At 44.7% G+C, this 18,725-nt stretch overlaps 1 protein-coding gene across 4 annotated transcripts in view; it reads left to right on the forward strand.

Moving 5' to 3' along the window:
* The window catches only part of Chd7 (chromodomain helicase DNA binding protein 7), a 178,048-nt gene that overhangs the window by 42,179 nt on the left and 117,144 nt on the right, over positions 1–18,725 (forward strand). The window lies entirely within an intron of this gene.

Raw genomic sequence — 18,725 nt, forward strand, 5'->3', positions numbered from 1 at the left:
CATTCTGGTTTGTAGAATCATCCATTGCTTGTTTGGAAAATACTAGTTCCCGTGAATTGTATAAACCATCCAAGCCCAGACATTTCATTATGCTGTATTTTAAAACCAGAAAAGTCTTTAAAAAGCTATTGGAAAACTGTCAGGTTCATGGCAGTAGATGCTGGTTTTCCAAAATTTTGATTTTTGCTTGAATGCTCAAATTTTATCATTGGCAAACAGAGCTGTCAATTGTTTTCCTTGAAGTGACAGATTATTTCGTTCGTTTCTGTAACGCCTGCCAAATACTTAAGTCTGCAGGCCCATAGTTTGTCAGTCACTTTCCTTCCAGTGACAATGGTGTACTCAGAAGAGAGGTTGCCCTCAGTCATGCGGTCTACTTCTCAGTCTGCTTTGAACCAAATGGCTTCTGACAGCCACTAGAAGGTTGCAAGTCTAGAGGCGGGCAGGTCTGGAGCACCCCTGGGTTACTCAAGGACGCGAGTGCGTTGCAGGTTAAAGAGAAAGTTCTCCGAGCACGGCAGACTTAACACTGCAGAAGTTATTAGAATGGATGCTGCTTCTGGGCAGCAGTGCTGCTGGAGACTGGCACTGCATCTGGTCTCTGCCAATGGGCAGAAGGTTGTCCGAATACCCCTTTGCTTGGTAGCCTGCTGCAAAGAGTGCCTTCCTGTGCACTCCTTTAAGATCGGATGGCCTCAAAATGTCAGCCTTTTTGCAATTGTGTGTAAATATGCTTGTTCAGTATGAGAAGCTCTGATTGCCAAAGTGTGAAAAGTGTGGCTATATGCTTTAGCAGCTCTGGGAAGTTACCTCAGTGTGTCCCTGTGGTAGCGAACTCTGATCCCTGTGTCAGGACTGGGCTCTTTTCGCGACTGATGGGTGACCTTGAACACAGCACTCTCCCACCTTGTCTTCATAAGGTCATGGATGGAGTTCTTCATCGTCCATGTTCTGTGTACAGGTTTGAGAGGCATTGGATCCCCTTCACAAGGGTGGTAATAGTGGTTCCCTGTGTGGGGGAGGATGCCTTGCCCCGCAGCTTCTTGTCCCTTCTGGGTAACTAGGCTCTGGCATTGCAAGGTATCATGTTTGATGTAGGGTTCTCTCTCTTTCCCCACCCACTTCTCCAGGGAGCATCTATCTCACTGGCCGCTATCTGTCTGTCCTCCCTCTCTCCCTCCCTCTCTCTCTCCCTCCCTCCCACTCTCTTTCTTTCAAGTCGGTGCTGAGGGTTGAATTCAGGTCCTCATCCTTGTGAGACAAACACTTTGTGGACTGAGTTACCTCCCTAGCCTGGTGTTTGATTCTTCAGGCACCATAAGAGTTCTCAGCCTGGGTAAAGACCCTTGCGTGTCTTAAGCCATCAGATCCTGTATGGATACCCTGTATGTTTATGGGACTAACTTGGGAGTGAACATTGTCAAACAAGTGGGGTAAGGCTGGCCCAGGACAGGGGAGAGAACAGCTAATATTTGCACACTGCCAGCTGTGTGCAAGGTGTTCTGTTAGTGGCACTGTGACATTGCATGAAGTCACTTCCAAGCAACTCTTTGGTAGAGGCCACAGAAGGCTGGCTGGGACACAGGGCAACTGCTGATTCATGTGGGCCAGAGCCTTGCATTGTGGTCTCCCTGGGTTCTAGGTGCTGCCCTCCCCCAGCCCCACCAGCTGTGATAAGCGCTGTTTCACTTCTCTGGATGACTATTTTAAGCTCCTCTAAAGTGTCGAAGAGATGTCACAATTGGACAACATTAATCTTTGAGAAGCACTGATTTCATAAATGAACTTTAACATTTGTAAACTTAACTTTTGGCAACAGTCAGTAAAAACCAAAGATGAGAAAATGCTGGTGTTAAATCATGGACCCGTGCTGGAAGGGCTTCATGGCTGTTTTAGCTCTGTCAAGTGATGGCAGCCATCTCAGCCTCCGCCTTGGGATGGATTCAGAAACAAAGGGTATGGTGTGCTGCTGTGATGATCTGGTACTGGAAGGCTCTCTATCTGCCTTTCAAGCTCAAGTTTTGGCCAGTTGTTTATTGAAAAGGACTATATTGTCTTTTAAATGTGTGTGTGTGTGTGTGTGTGTGTGTGTGTGTGTGTGTGTGTATGAATGTTTTGTCTGCATGTATGTATTTGCACCACACACACATGCCCAGTACCCATATACATCATTACAGGGCATCAGAGTTGTGAGCCACCATGTGGGTGCTGGGAACTGAGTCCTGGTCCTCTGTGAGATCAACAGCTCCCCTTCTGTGTCATTCCTCTATCACCAAGGACTGTAATCTCATGTTCCCTCAATGGGATGTTCACCCCCCCCACCCACCCCCCCAACCCCCCTCCCGCCGCCGCCGCCGCCAGTAAGTGCTGAGGATAAAAACTGGCAGGAGACACCCTACAGAGGCTCCGCAGCCAGCAGGCTGTGCTTCCCAGAACTGCTACCCTCCCCTCTCTAGGGAGGGAACTGTGGGTTCCTGTACCCACACCCCGAAATGTGACCTCAGAAGCAGGCTCTAGATTCTAGATGTGAGAAAACATCCTAATGGGAGACCCTGGGAGATAGGGATGCTAAGAAACCAGTTAGAATCTCCTATGACCGTAAGGTTGTAGATGATGATGTAAAAGGTGGCTTGGGGTTGGAATTCCCTGTTTTCTTGCTGAGAACTGTCTCTAGCAGCTGCACAGTCAGGGATTCTGAGAAACAGAGTGCCCCAAGGAAGACCATCAAGACAACCACATAGCGATTTAGTTCTATTTTATCTTTCTGAGTGTTCTTACGGGTAGGTAGGTGTCCAGATCGCCTCCACGGCATCCTCGGTGACATTTACCCTCTTTGTTTATTCAAAAAGGAAATCATGGAGCTCACATGTCTGTAAGGTTATTTTTAGCCAGTTTAGAAGTGGGTCAAATGCGTTTAGAATGTGGCTCTTGTTGGAACATTGCAAGGTATGGAGTAGGTGTGTTCTGGCTCCTGACTTCTCATCCGAACCAAGTGGCAGCACTTTGTGTTTCTGGTGATTGTGAAGAGAGAGGGCCATGGCTGGGAGCCCACAGGTGACTGTGGCCATACTTCCCTTTCTGTAGGTGCCTGGGGCACAGGGTCCCTCAGCTGCCTCATCATGGGGTCCTAAGGAAGTGCATCTGAGAAGTGAGTTTGCTTGACCCCTGCAGTACACACTATGTCTAGTAAAGTAGGTGCTGATGTACTTCTAGACAGGAAGGGCTAGTAACGTTAGAATGACTACTAGTAACAGTAATTTTAACCTACAGAAGCTTCAGGGATGCTTCAGAAGGTGGCTTAGCAGATAAAAAAAGAGTTCTTACTGCTTTTGCAGGGGAACTAAGCCCACGTGGCAGCTAATAGTTCCAAGGGCTTCAGCGCTCTCTCTGACTGCCATAGCCCCCCACCCCACCCCACACATAGTGTTTATAAATGTACATACATTTTCATAATACACCCCCATACAACACATCACAGACATTCACATACACATCACACATATACCATACACACATTGCACACACACACATACATATCATACACACACATACCATATACACATTATACATACCTTACACACACAGTATACATACATAAACATCATATATATATCATACACAAATCACACATCATACATATCACACACATCACACACACACCACACACATTATATATACATACATGCATACATACACATGTCATACATACAAACACACATTCAAATCATACACATCATACACACATAGCATAGATACACGATATACATATCATACACATATCATATACACATACCATACATATCATATACATATCACATACATCATACACACATGCATACACATCATACACATACCATACACACATACCATACATACCATATACATATCACATACATCATACACACAATCATACACATCATACACATATCATGCACACATACCATACACACCATATACATAACACATACATCATACACACATACCCTATACACCATATACATATCACATACATCATACACACATGCATATACATCATACATACACATATACACACACATACACATCACACATATCATACATACACACCATACACACACATTATACAAACATCATATACACATCACACACCGTACACACATCACAGTCCCAAAACATCAAAAAAGTCCAAAACCCTGCTGACTGAAGCTTCATTGAACTGATGTAATACGCATGTGATCTGTAAACTGATGTAATATGCATGTGATCTGACTGTATAATCACTTTTTATCAGGTTATCTTTGTTTCTTAACGTTGTTATTTCTTGAAGAATTTTTAACTGTGAATTTTAGAAGTATTTCATTGCTGTCAGAGAGTATTTCCATCACAAATCCAGGCAGGTTAGTTGGGCATGGTGGCATTCACCTGTAATCTTAATTCCTGCACTCCAGAGGCAGAGTCAGGTGGATCTCTGTATGAGGCCAGCCTGGGCTACATAACAAGTTCTAGGACAGCCAGGGCTACAGAGTGAGACCTTGCTTCAAAAACAAAACAAAACAAGTCTATTAGCATCTCAAAGTGGCACTTTCTCTACCTTCTGCAGGTAGGACACTAAGATCTGGAGGCTTAGAGGCTGGAACAATGGAACAAGGCCAGATTGACACATTCTGCTTGTTTAAGATTTTCAGGTTAGGGGTTGTCTTAGGGTTTTACTACTGTGAACAGACACCAGGTAACTTTTATAAGGACATTTAATAGGGGCTGGCTTATAGGTTCAGAGATTCAGTCTATTATCATCAAGGTGGGAACATGGCAGTGTCCAGGCAGGCATGGTGTAGGAGGAGCTGAGAGTTCTACATCTTCATCAAAAGGTCTCTAGGAGAAGACTGGCTACCAGGTGGTTAGGAGGAGGGCCTCATTGCCTACCCCCACAGTGACACACTTTCTCTAGCAAGGCCACACCTACTCTAACAAGGCCACACCTCCTAATGATGCCAATCTCTGGGCCAAGCATATTCAAACCACTGCAGAGGTGAAGAGGTCAGGCACTGGCTACAGTTGCAGAGGGGTCCTGGTTTGGTTACCAGCAGCCACCTGACAGCTCACAAGCATTTGTAACTCCAGTTGGGGGAAGTAGTAGCCACACACGCATACACACATAGCCATGCACACAGGCATGCAGAGAAGACACCCATATACATAAAATAAAAATACATTTAAAAAACAGTGTAGTTTTTTTCAGGTGAAAGCACAAGAGTGCTGGTTCCTACTGGCTGCTGCTGTGTGCTGGGTCCTGTGTGAGTGCATCTCAACCCAGTCTGATTTCTTCCCTGAGGAGAGGAGGGCCCTAGAGGCAGGCTGTGGTACTAGCACTCTACAAAAAGGTGGGAGAAGATCATGTAGTGTGCCTTCCTTCTGTGTGGCTCTCAGGCGTTGTCTCCTTCCCATCCTCTTCCCTCTCTTTTGCCCTCCCCTCCTCCACCTGCTTTTTCAAGACAAAAATCTCCCAGCACACATGGGTATCAAACTCACTAATACAGTGGAAGCTGGCTTTGAACCCAGATCCTCACGCCTGTCTTGAGATTACAGGCAGTGCTACCATGTCTGTCTACAGTCTCTTTGAACAGAGCATATCTGCTTCTTTGTGAGTTCACCATGCCAACGGTGTGTACCAGCCTTTTGTCTGTTTTTTCTTTCCTGGACCCTCCCTTCCTGTCCTTCCTCTTTGGTGGCTCCTGCTTTCTCTCCGTTTGTGTGCTGGCATATGTTTATATGTGTTACCAAACAATGCACTTACCAAAAGCTGGGCATTGTTGTGTTCGCAAACACCAATGCTTCTGGTTCTCTTAATTCTTCTGAAATAAATACTGTTATCATTCCCATTTATTCCGAGGCCCATGAGGGCAAAGAAACATCCCAGGGTCCTGGCTGTCTTCTGAGTAGACGAATCCTAGTTTTGGATGAGCCTTCTCTTCCCCTTTGCTGTTAGGAACAACCTCCATTCTTCACTGGAGCCCACGTTACTATGCCTTTAGGAGAGCCCAGTCAATTTCCTTTACACCTCTCTTCTTACCCAAACCAATCCTGCCTTTCCTGTGTGCCCCGCTGTTAAGTGAGTGATGTTAACCATTCACTATGCCAGGCCAGAATCCCAGTTGCCATTCTGGGCCCTGCATCGTCTAGAGGCCAGGGCTCATGGTTGGTGGCTGTCCCATCTCCTCTTTAAAGGATGGCCTTCTAAGTCAAGATGGCCTTCCTGGCTCTTGTCTTACACTAAGTCCTACTCTCCCTAGTATGTGCCCCACATTTTGGTACCATGATCCCTTCTGAAGTCCTGTCTGTGAGTGTACTCAAGGCCTTGGCAGTGGCTTCTTGAATTAAGGAAGGATTGGAGGGCCCTCATGCTCTGGAACCCACAGCGCCTTCCTGAAGTCTGGACGTCCACGTGTGCTCTGTTGCACTCTGCCGTAGGGCAGAGTGTTAGTCTGGTGGCTTAATCAGCTCCCTGCCTTGGCTGTCATCCTACAAGCTCTTTGGGCCTAGCTGAGGTAGGCTTCATTGCTGATACATTTCTTTCATTATCATTTGGTGTTGAGCACCGAACTGTGAGCTTTGCACACTGTGAACACATGCCCTGACCCCTCAGCTCTCGTCTGAGTTTTATCCCTTGATCAAAAAGCTCTGTATTTTCTCCACTTGGTTCATTAGCAGCAGCCAATGACTGCTGTGCTCTGGTTGGCGCCAGTGTGCCATTACACTTCTTTAATGGCTGAGGATGTAGCTCAGGTGGAAGGGTACTTGCCTAGCCCCAGCCCCCACTCAGCATGTGGGCAGAGGGTTGCTGGTTTCTTTGGCCCCATTGGTGGGGAACACCCCAGCTATGCTTCCTCTCCCTCCCTAGGTTTGGGAAGGCCAGAGAAGGTCATTACACAGCATATATTGGAAAGGTGGTGGAGTGCCGTCTTCTGAATGGCATAGGATTATCAGAAACGTCCATGTTGTAGTAATACCCTCTTCTGTTTGTGCCTCTGTGTGAGGAAAGCCTTAAGTGGCCAGCACAGCCCAGGCCTCTTCTGTGCTTTCTTGTGCTGCAAAATGTGGTGCTGGTAATATACTGAGACGTTGTAAGGTGGCTGATTCTGCAGTCACTTGTTAGGCTCTGAGTCTGGCATTGGGACATGGCATGCCCAACCCTTCTGTAGTGTGCCCACCTATGGGGGACATATTTAGAGACACAGATAGGGAATATTGAATTATTTTGTAATGAAAGAAATATCAATATAGCCCATAGTCACAGCGTAACCTTAAAAGGGGACATTTATCTGAGGAACAATAGAAAGAGTGGAGAGGATTCCATCGTAGTTAAACAGAAAACTAAACAAACAAACAAAAAAACTTAAAAAAAAAACAAAACAAAAAAGCTGGGCATGGTGGTGCACACCTTTAATTCCAGCACTTGGGAGGCAGAGGCAGGCGGATTTCTGAGTGTGAGGCCAGCCTGGTCTACAGAGTGAGTTCCAGGACAGCCAGGGCTACACAGAGAAACCCTGTCTTGAAAAACCAAAAAGAAAAAGAAGAAAAAAAAAAAAGAAAGAAAGGAAGGAAGGAAGGAAGAGAAAGAAAGAAAGAAAGAAAGAAAGAAAGAAAGAAAGAAAGAGAGAGAGAGAGAGAGAAAGAGAGAACTTGCAGTCATTCTGCATCGATGGCACAGGCTTCTGCTAGGTCATACTGCAGTAATTACTGTTTGTATTGAGTACAAGTCATCTGGGTACTGGTGGTCCAGACAATTCCAAGTACTAAGTAGTAAAAAGTGGTGTTTAATGAATTTTAGCAGAAGGTGTCATCCAGCGGAGTTTTAGGACCAGGTAGTAGAATTCCAGGACAACCTGGACTACACAGAAACACTTGTTTCCAAACCAAACCAACCAACCAACCAACCAACCAACCAACCAGAAGAAAATCCGAGATATGTTTGCTATTGCCACTGGTTTTGACTGGCATGAAACCAAGTAAATAGTGAGAAATCTTTAAATATATTTCATGTTTTTTCTCTCTCCGTCTGCCTGAGAGAAGTCAAGTGTCGCTACATAGTCCTCGCTGTTTTGGAACTTGCTACATAGATCAGGCTGGCCTCCAACTCCCAGACCTCTTCCCTGTGCCTCCTATGTGGCAAACGCCACTGTAGCCAGCTCAGATGGACTTTTAAAACATTATTTATTTATTTACTTACTTTGCATGCACTGGTGTTTTGTCTGCATGTTTGTCAGTGTGAGGGTGTCAGACCCTCTGGAACCGGAGCTACAGACAATTGCGAACTGTCATAGGTGCTGGGATTTGAACCTGGATCCTCTAGAAGGATGTTTTATAAAATTCATTCAACCGGTGCTCTTAACCACTGAGCCGGCGTCTTTCCAGCGCCCTGGCTGAACTCTTTGGGATTTGTTTCATCATAAAACCTTTAAAAATTGCCTCTGAGAAATGGGCATGAGGTGGAGGATTTTCTGTTTTCATAGGTGCCGTAGACATTGGGATGAGAACTTGAAATGTGGGTGGAATAGGTTATAAATGTGATTACGGAGAGTAATGACTTAGAACTTTAATAGAAGTCATTATTTAGTGCTGTTGTATATAGTTAAGTTTGATAAAATCTTAGAAATGGGTGTGCAGCTGTCTGAGGTCTTAGTAGAGTCTATATGTTAAGGTCAAGTAGGTGTCTGGTTCTTCATGTAATCTTTTGATTAAACCAAGTACAAAATACAACTGTAAGACTTGCCAGGCAGCCTTAACTCACTGCACTCATCCTCAGGGCTGATAGCAGCTTGTCTCACTGCACAAAACTTCCTATAGTGAGCTGTATCTGACATGCCAATTTAAGGTGTTCTTAAAAAATTAACATGGGATCAAAACAATCATATTGTAGACATTTGAGAGGAAGAGTTCTTTTCAAACTGAAACAGAAAGTTTTACCTACAAGTTACAAAAGCACCTTGGTTGTAGTAATCGCCCGCGCACACAGGGCGCAGTCAGGTGGCTTGCTAGGTGACTTTTCAGGGGGGTTCAGATGAAGCAGAACCATGCCATTACAGTCAGCTTTCAAAATATCATGGCAATGTAGAAAAATAAGAAGAATTTGTTACAGAATGCAGCACAATAAAAAGAACCTGATTTAGCTTATGAACACATTTGCCTAGGGGTTAAAAATGTATAAAATTAATTTTTCTGTAAAGGAAGCCTAGAGGATTGAACCTTGGCTGTAGACACTGAAAAATATAAAGTTAAACGTGTTATATAACAGAGCCCTGGATGTCCTGGGCTTGGTTTGTTTTTTTCTTTTTTCTTTTTTTCTGTAGACCAGGCTGATGTCAGACTCAACCTGACAGAGATCAGCCTGCCTCTGGCTCCCAGTGCTGGGACTAAAGCTCACCGCCACCTCATGCTGTAAAGGAAAGCTTCTCTTAATCACATGCTAATTAATGTGAGCAAAGCCTTTGATTGGCCTAAAACACATCACGTGGGTTCATGACACTGTCAGTTTTGATTATTCTAGAACATACTTGTATATAGTAAGAAAGAATAGATGTAAAGTTACAACTATATTAAATTTTGGAATGATTATGAAGTAGTGGGTATGGAGCCATTTGCTATGCATTACAGCCGTAATTCCCCTCACTGTCAACACAACTTGTTGGAAGTAAGGATTGAGTGCTGCCTGTATTGAACGTGTCCTGTGCTCTCTACCATCCTTGCTATGGATCTAACCTTCTGAGGTTACCTGCAGTTTTCAGATGCTCTGCATCTTCGATGCTCTTCAAACGTCTCACCCCTCCTTTACGATTCAGTCTGTTGTTCGACCGCTTGCTTCTCTGGAAAGCTGGTCTTAAGTGATTCCCATGTATTTCTCTTTTGCATTAGCCTGGTGCCTAAGGCATCAGTCAGCCCTAGAAAGCTGTCCAGCTCACTGAGGAACCTCTGCCTTTTTCTATCCTGTGGCCCTTGCTTGCCATTGTGCTCAGGTTTGCTCCTGATGGACAAGGCTGCCCTCAATATATGTATGCTGATCTAGCAAAGAGAACAAATTATTTTCATCTGTAGTGCTGCCTAAAGGTTTGCTTCCCCCCCCCCCTCTCTCTTTTAAATGGAGTAGAGGATATTACTGGCTAGTTATGCTGGGTAGATTTATTTCAACTCCACACAAACTGTAGTCATCTGAGAGGAGGAAACCTTGATTGAGAAAATGCCTCCATAAGATTGGCCTGTGGGCATCTTCTTAATTAGTGATTGATGAGACAGGGGCCCAACCCATTGCGGGTGGTGCTGTCCCTGGGCTGGTGGCCCTGGGTTTGTACGAAAGCAGGAGGAGCAAGCCATGGGAGAAGCCAATAAGCAGCAGCTCTCCAGGTTCCTGCCTTGTGTGAATTCATCTTAGCTTCCTACGGTGGTGGAATAGGTGGTGGGTTATGATGTGGAAGTATCAGGCAAATAAACCCTTTCCTCCCCAACTGGCTTTTTGGCCATGGTGCCTCTTCACAGCAATTGAACATTGACTAAGACACCAATATATCAGAATTGCCTTTAATGATCCCTTGATGCTGCCTTTTGAACAAGGTAGTATTGAGTATATATATATATATATATATATATATACACACACACACATATATAATATATATATATATTTTTCTTTCGAGACAGGGTTTCTCTGTGTAGCCCTGGCTGTCCTGGAACTCACTTTGTAGACCAGGCTGGCCTCGAACTCAGAAATCTGCCTGCCTCTGCCTCCCGAGTGCAGATTAACCCTCCATTTTTATCTTTAAAAATTTTAATTATTATTATTTTTTTATTTTATGTGTATGAGTGTTTTGCCTGCATGTATGTCTATGCACCACTTGCATGCCTGGTGCCCAGAGGAGGGCGTCAGATTTCTGGAACTGAAGTTATATGTATTTGTGAGATGCTGTGTGGGTGCTGGGAATTGAACCTGGGCTCTCTGGAAAAGTTGTCAAAGACACCATTCCAGTTCCTTTAATCTTTTTAAGCAAAACAAAATTGGAATTTTTTACAAAGGGGTTTAAACACAGATTAAGTATGGATATCGAGGGAGTGAGAGAGCTGGAAGAAGGGTAGTACACAGCATAAGATGCAGGCAGAGAGAGAGAGAGAGAGAGGGAGAGAGAGAGAGAGAGAGAGAGAGAGAGAGGCCCTTTTTCTCCTCTTTTTCTTCTTTTGGTAGTTTGCCTCTGCCTCCCGAGTGCAGATTAAAAATGGAGGATTAAAGGCATGCGCCACCACGCCCCGCAGCTACACTTATATTTTTAAAACTTGTTTTATGTGTATGGGTGTTTTGCTTACATATATTTCTGTCTACTATATGTGTGCCTGGTGTCTAGGGGGCGGGGCAGAAGAGGGAGTCAGATCTCTTGGAACTGGAGTTACAGTTCGTTCCGTGTGGAAGCCAGTTCCTCTGGGGGCTGGGGGGAACCCAAACCAACAAAACAGACAGACAATCAAACAAACCAACAAAATTCATACCGACCAATCTCTCTAGCCCAAATGAAATACACTTTAAAACTCTCTCTGAAATTAAAAAAAAAAGGGGGGGGGTGCTTTCCAGCTTTTTAGAACCCCTTTTTAGTGTAAAAGAATACAGGAAATGTCCATTGCAAGTGACTGGGTCAGCCACAGGAGCACCTTACCTCTGGTGCCCTTAAGAGTCTGGCATGGTACCTGGGTGGCCTCAGGGTATCTCTCTGTTCCCTGGTTCTTCTGTCTCACACCCATTTGTTACCAGGCTTTGCACTCAGGTGGGTATATATATAGGAAGTCATTAGCTCAAAACAGATAAAAAAGAGATGAAAAAATATTTTCTAATGTTATTTTTTATTAGGCTGACAAATGTGGTATCATGGGCTCCTTTGTCTATAATATCCCAGGATATTTTATAACATTAAGTAAGATTAGCAATCAGTAAGTTTTAGAAAATTCATATTAGTCTTTCTTCAGTCTTTAGCAGGATGGTTGAGTTAAAAATTTTCTTCAACTTAAATATGTTAATTTAAAAGTATTTATTTCTGGATCTGCCTCTTAGCTCTTCTATCTTCTGTATTATAGTTAGACTCTAAGTTAGAGTAACTCAGAATAACATTAAAAAGTTAGCTTAGATAGACAGTTTACAGATACATTTTATTTGTGTACAAGGATACCACATAGTCGTGTATACAGATTTGTGTGTGTGTTTGTGTGTGTGTGTGTCCTTGTTTCTCTTGTGCTGCTCAGTGTTGAAAGCTGTGGTGTTATTAGACTGTGTGACAGACAGGCTTCTGTGGGGCCACTCGAAGTTGCACGAAACAAGACGACCATGCCGAATTCGTTTCATTGGTATGGTAGGAGATGTGTGGCCTCTGGGCTAAGGCCAGGGTGCTGCCTGCCAGCTCATGGTCTGGCTTCAAGGAGATGGCTTCAGGGAGTGAACATTAAACCTGGGCTGCTAAGTGTGAAGGCCTTTCTCTAAAGGTTGTAATTTTCTGTTCTTGTACCAGAGTGGCACAACTTGGGGATGGGGCAGTTTTGATCATTTAGAAAAAATGCCCAGGGCCTTAAGCGTCTTAAGTTGTTAGGTCAGTGCTATTTGTTACCTTTACAGCAATTACTGGTTCTCAGTAATGGGGGTTGGGAGGTTTTCATCTGAAAGGCAGTTTAGAATATCCAGCCATCTCAAGGTTATGTAGAAATAACTGAAAGGTTTCTGCAAGAAACCTGTGAAACAGTACGTTATGTAACATGGCACCAGACTATTGTTAACTGAAATCTTTTGCCTTAAGAAAACGATCAGTAAGCAGATGGACATATTGTAAACCACCCTTAGATGTCCACTGCTTAGAACCTATTAAATATTCAAGTCTGCCACTAAGAACTGGTGAAGCTTTTTGGATGAAGTCATCGTTGTTGGTCAGTTGCGGATACCAGAACCTTCTTTTCCTTTAAAAGCTTTACCATTGTATTGCTTGGTTGGTTTCCTGGAACAAGTGTCACTTGTTATTGTTTGTTCTCACTTCGAGTGGTCCTCCAACCTGCCACTGAGGAAAAACTCCTAGACTGAGAGCAAGTGTCCCAACATTCATATGCAGATTCCACGTGCAGGGTCAAGGGTGGGGGTGGGGCTGAGGGATGCTCTGAGACTGTATTTTGCAAAGTGGCTGAGGTCTGGTTTTCCTGTCCCCAGACCCCCAATTCAAAGGGCAAGCCTCTAATCTCTAGGAAGAGTGAGGGAAACATCGTACAGCAGAATGCACGGTGCTCTGTGACCCTTGGCTTTAAGGCTTTCACACGAAGCAAGCCATGACTCATTGAGTCAGTAGTCTACAGAGGATTGGCCGTTCTCGGGACTTTAGAGAACACGCAAGGGCCTGACTCCGTGGCAGAGTCCAGCTGAGGGAGAAGGAGCAGGAGGAGGATGTGGTCCTGCAGGGACAGGAGGATGGTGAGGTGGTCTAGGTCTAGACAGACCTGAGACAGCCCAGCAAACTGAGCGAGTTCGGAATCCTCCAGGGGATTTACTAGAGCAGCTGGCTGCCTGGGGACAGGGCCACATCTGTTTGGTTGAGTGTTGGATATGCAGGGTGTCGGATGTCTTACATCATCATGATTGGTTATTATCTGGTGAAAAAAAATACACGCCGTCCCTGCAATCATTGTTAAGGTTTAAAACTCACTTTATGGTTCTGGGGATCAAATCCAAGGTCATATATTTACTAAGCGTGCCCTCCATGTGAAGTTGCATGACCAGTCTCTCATTCATACCTTGTTTGTTTATTCACTCCTTTATTTACTTCTGTGGTGGTGTTTTTAAGACAGGCTCTCACTCAGTAGCACTGGATTGGGATTGGATAAGTAGACCAGGCTGACCTTACACTCACAGTGAACTCCACCTGCCCCTACCTCCTGAATGCTGGGATTAAAGGTGTGAGCCACACCACTTCTAGCTCCCAGGTTTATTTTTAATACATTATTTGGACTAATCCATGCCTTCAAAAGGAACACCACCATTCTAAATAATTTTCTGTACAGTTCAGAATTATTCCTAAAATGATCAAAATGGAAATCTGTGTTAGGAAATTGAGGAAGGAGAGATGTGGTAGGTTGAAAGTGTAGTTAAAATGAACATATAGAAAAATACCACATAGTATAGCGCAGGGGATGATATTGGCCTTTGAATCAATACAAACTTTCGTGACCAAGATTGTCACTATTCAAAATGGTCTTTCTCCAACGGGACCTTCAGGAAGCAGTGGGTAGCGTTTTTGTCGGTGGGTTTCTGCACCGCCACAGGTGTTACATCTTTGCCCTGTCTGATGAGTAGCCCTTGAACACTTGAATTCATGTGGTTTTTAAGAGTCAGAACTGCATTTTAAAATTCATTTATTTTTAATGATTTTAAAAGGCAACACATGGCTGGCTTAGGGAGCACAACCGTAGCGTACCCCACAGTGCCCAGGGACATTAACGTGGAGGAAAATGTGATCTTGGCCAGAGAGTTCCGGAAGGGCCCCGCTTAGTCCAGGAGGCAGATTTGAAGCTGCCTGGTGATGAACTGAGGTTCTGATGTTGTGATTTGGAGGCACTTCCTGATTTCTTTATCTGGATGTTTGTCATCTGGAGAGATGCCTTGCCCAAAGGCAAGCCTTGGCCCCACTGGACTTGCCTCTTTCCAAGTTGGCTGTTGAAGGCTGTGTTGCCAGTGGGGAGGTGGCTGCCCATGGGCTCTGTTTAGTACTTTCAGTTTGAATTCAGGCTCAGCAGCGAACCCTTTATCTTCTGTGTGTTCACTTATCACCATGTGGATTCCGTTCTTGTCTTGATAGTACTGTCTCCTTGGTGACAGAGTGGCCTCTTTCTGGGTTGTGGGGAGGGTGGTGATACACTGTGTTCCAGCGGCAGGGCATGCCTTGGGAAACTGATGTATACTTCCCTCCATGCAGAGTCTCTGCCAGTTCTTTTCAGGACCTTTGGAGGTAAAGGAGAGAAGTTGAGCAAGCCACCCACAGTGGAGCTAGCAGGGAGCCCGGAAATCCTCAGTATCTCACGGGCAAACACCCTACAAAACTTCATACTTGCCAAAGTGTGCTGGACATTCAGGGAAGAGCTCTGCTGTCCGAGGGCTTGAACTAGAGGAATTATTTGCATCCGAAAGGTGTTTTGAATTCGTCCCTTTCCTGGATAGGTTTCTGATCTGTGCCTGTGAATAAAACCTCTGCACTGTGGTACTGCATTAAAGCTCGGGCACAAAGGCCCGAGAATTTCTAGAATTTCTAGAATCTGCATTAAGTAGAACATCAGTGTGACACTGTCCAATAAAAACTAACTTAGAATGACATCATTTACAGCTCAAGGATTTCTAACTCCTATTGCCTTCGTGTGTATTTGTTGCTCTTAGTGCTGATTTTGATGTCTTTAATTTCAAAAAGATTTAGAAATCTCGTGGCACTCGGGATGGAGCCCAGGGTTTTGTCCGTGCTGGGCCAAGGCTAGGAGCTACCTTCTCAGCTCACTGCTGGTTCTTTGTGCTGTTTACTTGTTTAGACCTGCCTGTTGATTCCCAGGGAAATGACCAGCAGTCCCCACTTGGTCCTCTTACCCGCTGTTCCTAACCGTGCGCTCTGATGGAGTTCCTTGAGAGGAATGTGCTTCTGTTTGGTGAAGAAGCTGTGCTTCATGGCCTGGTCTCTGACCAAGGTGGAGCTGATGTGAGCCCCTGCCCGCCTTCATCCCTGCTCATTCCTTACAGTTGCCTGTCCATTCAGGGAACTGTTTGCCATTCAAACTTTAATCTAGGTTCCATTAACTTATATAAGGGCTTTTTTCATCTGTGAAGAGGAGCATGGGCCAGAGGCCCAACAGTGCTTGCCAGCTCTGAGCTGCTTGCAAGTGGCATCGAGCTTCTGCCCATGCTGATGGTCCCCTTCGGTCACAGTCCTGTGCCCCCCTCTCACCTCGGCACCAGTGCATCTTGTGAACTCTCTTTGAGTTACACCCCAGTTATTAAAATGTTTCTCTAGGGTGCATTTAATGCATAACTACTAGGAAGTGAAGCATTTTTTCTGATTGTTACTCTTAGGTGTGGCCCTCTCGACAGTGATATAGGCACAGGTGGCATTCAGTGTAGAGAAGGGTGCAGCCTTCAAAGTGGAGCTTTATTTTAAACATGTTATAAAAACTGAGACTCATGTTGCAGCTGCAATTTGGGAAAGTGGTCATTCACGTGGTCTTAATAAAAAAAAAATTGACCAAAATCAATTAATTAAGTTAGGTCAGATCGAAAGTATGGACCATGGTTACCAGATGGATTCCTGGCACAGTTGCCAGTTGGTCTGAGGTGTCAGAAAAGATTCAAGGTGGCCTTGGTGGCCGGAGAGCTAGCAATCACTGATGGTAGATTTCGATCCACAGGTTTTTAAGTCCTGCCTGGGCCACACCTGAGGTGGTCACAGCTGCAGTGGGTCACATGCTCACTTGATGCCGTACAATGCTGGCATTTTTCATGCCTCCGGGAGTGGATTCTTAATGGGAATGAATAGGGAACCGGAAGGAGGGAAACAAAGCCAAGCGTCTGGTATAATTACTCTCAGCGAGCCTGGTTTGTCTCTTCTTGTGCCCGTACAACTTCTTTTCCCCTTCTGCTGGGTCCTTAGCTGATAAAAAGCAAGCGTCAAGTCCACTGCTGCTACTTCAAGCAGGCTCTGCAGGGCCCCGGGCTTCGGGGTGTGCCCCAGCAGACGAAGCTGTTGGGAAATGAAGGAAGGTCTTCCAGAACATATAAGTGCTATTACCTTCCTTAAACTGCGTGGTAAGCTGGCTGCATGGCTGGCTTAAGCTGTTATCAATTACATTGTAACATTTATTTCCTTGGAAGTTAAGAGTGAGCCTTGAGCAAATGAAGACTGACTTTTTAAGTTTTTTTAGGTTACGCACAAATTCAGTTTATCAATATTTGTTGCACTTGGCACTGGAATTTCTACTCCCTGCTCTGGACTTTTATTTGTTCTGGGGGGAAAAAAAAACCCAGCATATTTTTAGAGAAACAGCTTTCCTATGTACTTGATTCTCTCCTGTCTGACCTCTGTATTTGGAGAAGGTAGATCAGAAAATATATGGCAGGTAGTGGCAGAGTGAGGCGACCTTTGACGTTGGCTGACAGCTGTCACCTGAAAGCTACAGACCCTCTCAGGTGTCATGTCTGTAGTGCTGACAGTGAGCAGGAATGTTGTTTACATTTCCATAAACAGAGTCTCCTCCGTGTTACGAATACGTTAGGATAGGGCAGGTAGAAGAGAGGGTTATCTGTCTCATGGGTGACTCCTTACAGAGTTGGTTATATGCATATTCTTGTGGCAATCCGCAGTAGAATTCACAACTGAGTCTGTCCAGAGCATCTCTGGAAATTCTCCATCGTGTGCTTCTGTGTGTCGCAAGTGGGTCAGTGCCACCCAGTGCTTAATGTGCTGTGAGAGGAGATCAGCTGGTGACAGTCCAAAGGAGTCTCAGGGTCCAGGCATTTTTCTTATGCGAAATCATTCTTGATTAGTTTGTTGATTCAGTAAGCATTGAACAAAACCACTTTTCTGTTTTGGTTGTTAAAGCAGTCTTCAAATCAAATTGGTTATTTTAATATGACCCCAGATCTATCAGAGTTTATAGCTAAGGCAGAAAGCTGGGATGCTATTCGGTTAGCATAGGAGGTGAAGGGATGTGCCAGCTAGCCCCACTCCCTCCTGCTGTGTCCTGCTTTGTCCTATAAGGTTTTTAAAAGGTCTGGTGGATATTTTTAACTTTTTTTCTGTTAAAGTACCATCCAGTTTTGGCTAGTTTCTGAAGAGGTCTCTGTCTCTACCAACAGGAATAGTCAGTTGTCTACAGCTAGTCTTTGAGTAGTCACTTAGCCCTCACCACAGCCAGTGGTGGGGTAAAATGGAGCCTGTGTCTTGACCCTGCTACCATCTGCCCCACAATCGCCCCACAATTCTGGAACGTGATGGGCCCAGAGCCATGAGTGAAATCGGTCCTCACGGAGAATGAAAGCTTCACTTGTGGTCTCTTTCTGAATCTTGCCTATTCCTGCTATTAAGCATAATGAAATTATGAATTTATTGTGTTTTCAAGCTCGCTTTTCAACCTCATTACGGGTGCTTTCTTGTTAGATGCGTCTGTTGCCGTTGCAGAGTTGTATGTGGGCTGTAAATATCTAATTTGTACAAAATGACTGATTTTGGTATTTGTATAATCCTCCAGTCAATTTAACTAAGTTGGGCTTTTCCCAGTCCTCGGTGCCACGCTCGCCGCTCATCTGATTACCGCTCATGGGAGTGAGGTTAAGGGGTGCTGTTGGGAACCAGAGCTTTAGCCCAGCAGATGGGCTGCCGGCTATATTCATACATCTGCTTGCCTGCTGTGGCAGCTGCTGCTGCTTCACGTTGTGTCCTTTTGTTCTGTTCCATCCAAGAACGGAATGTGAGGAAGTGTAGTGAATGGATTAATTTAAGGTTAGGTTAGTGTTGTGCTGCCTTTCCACGTAACCGATCAGAGTGCTTCTGGTAGAAGCTAATGAGTTTCCCTTAAACTGAACTAGGTTTGTAAAATACAGCTCAGCAAGGGGCCTGGGTTGGCATTGTTGATGGGAACTAAATTCAAATGTGTAAAATACCGGCAGCTTTTATCATTTGTTCCTAATTCTTTGTTTCCTTTTTTCTCTCTTCTCA

This window comes from Mus musculus, chromosome 4 (assembly GCF_000001635.26).
Source record: "Mus musculus strain C57BL/6J chromosome 4, GRCm38.p6 C57BL/6J".
In the NCBI taxonomy this organism is placed as follows: domain Eukaryota; kingdom Metazoa; phylum Chordata; class Mammalia; order Rodentia; family Muridae; genus Mus; species Mus musculus.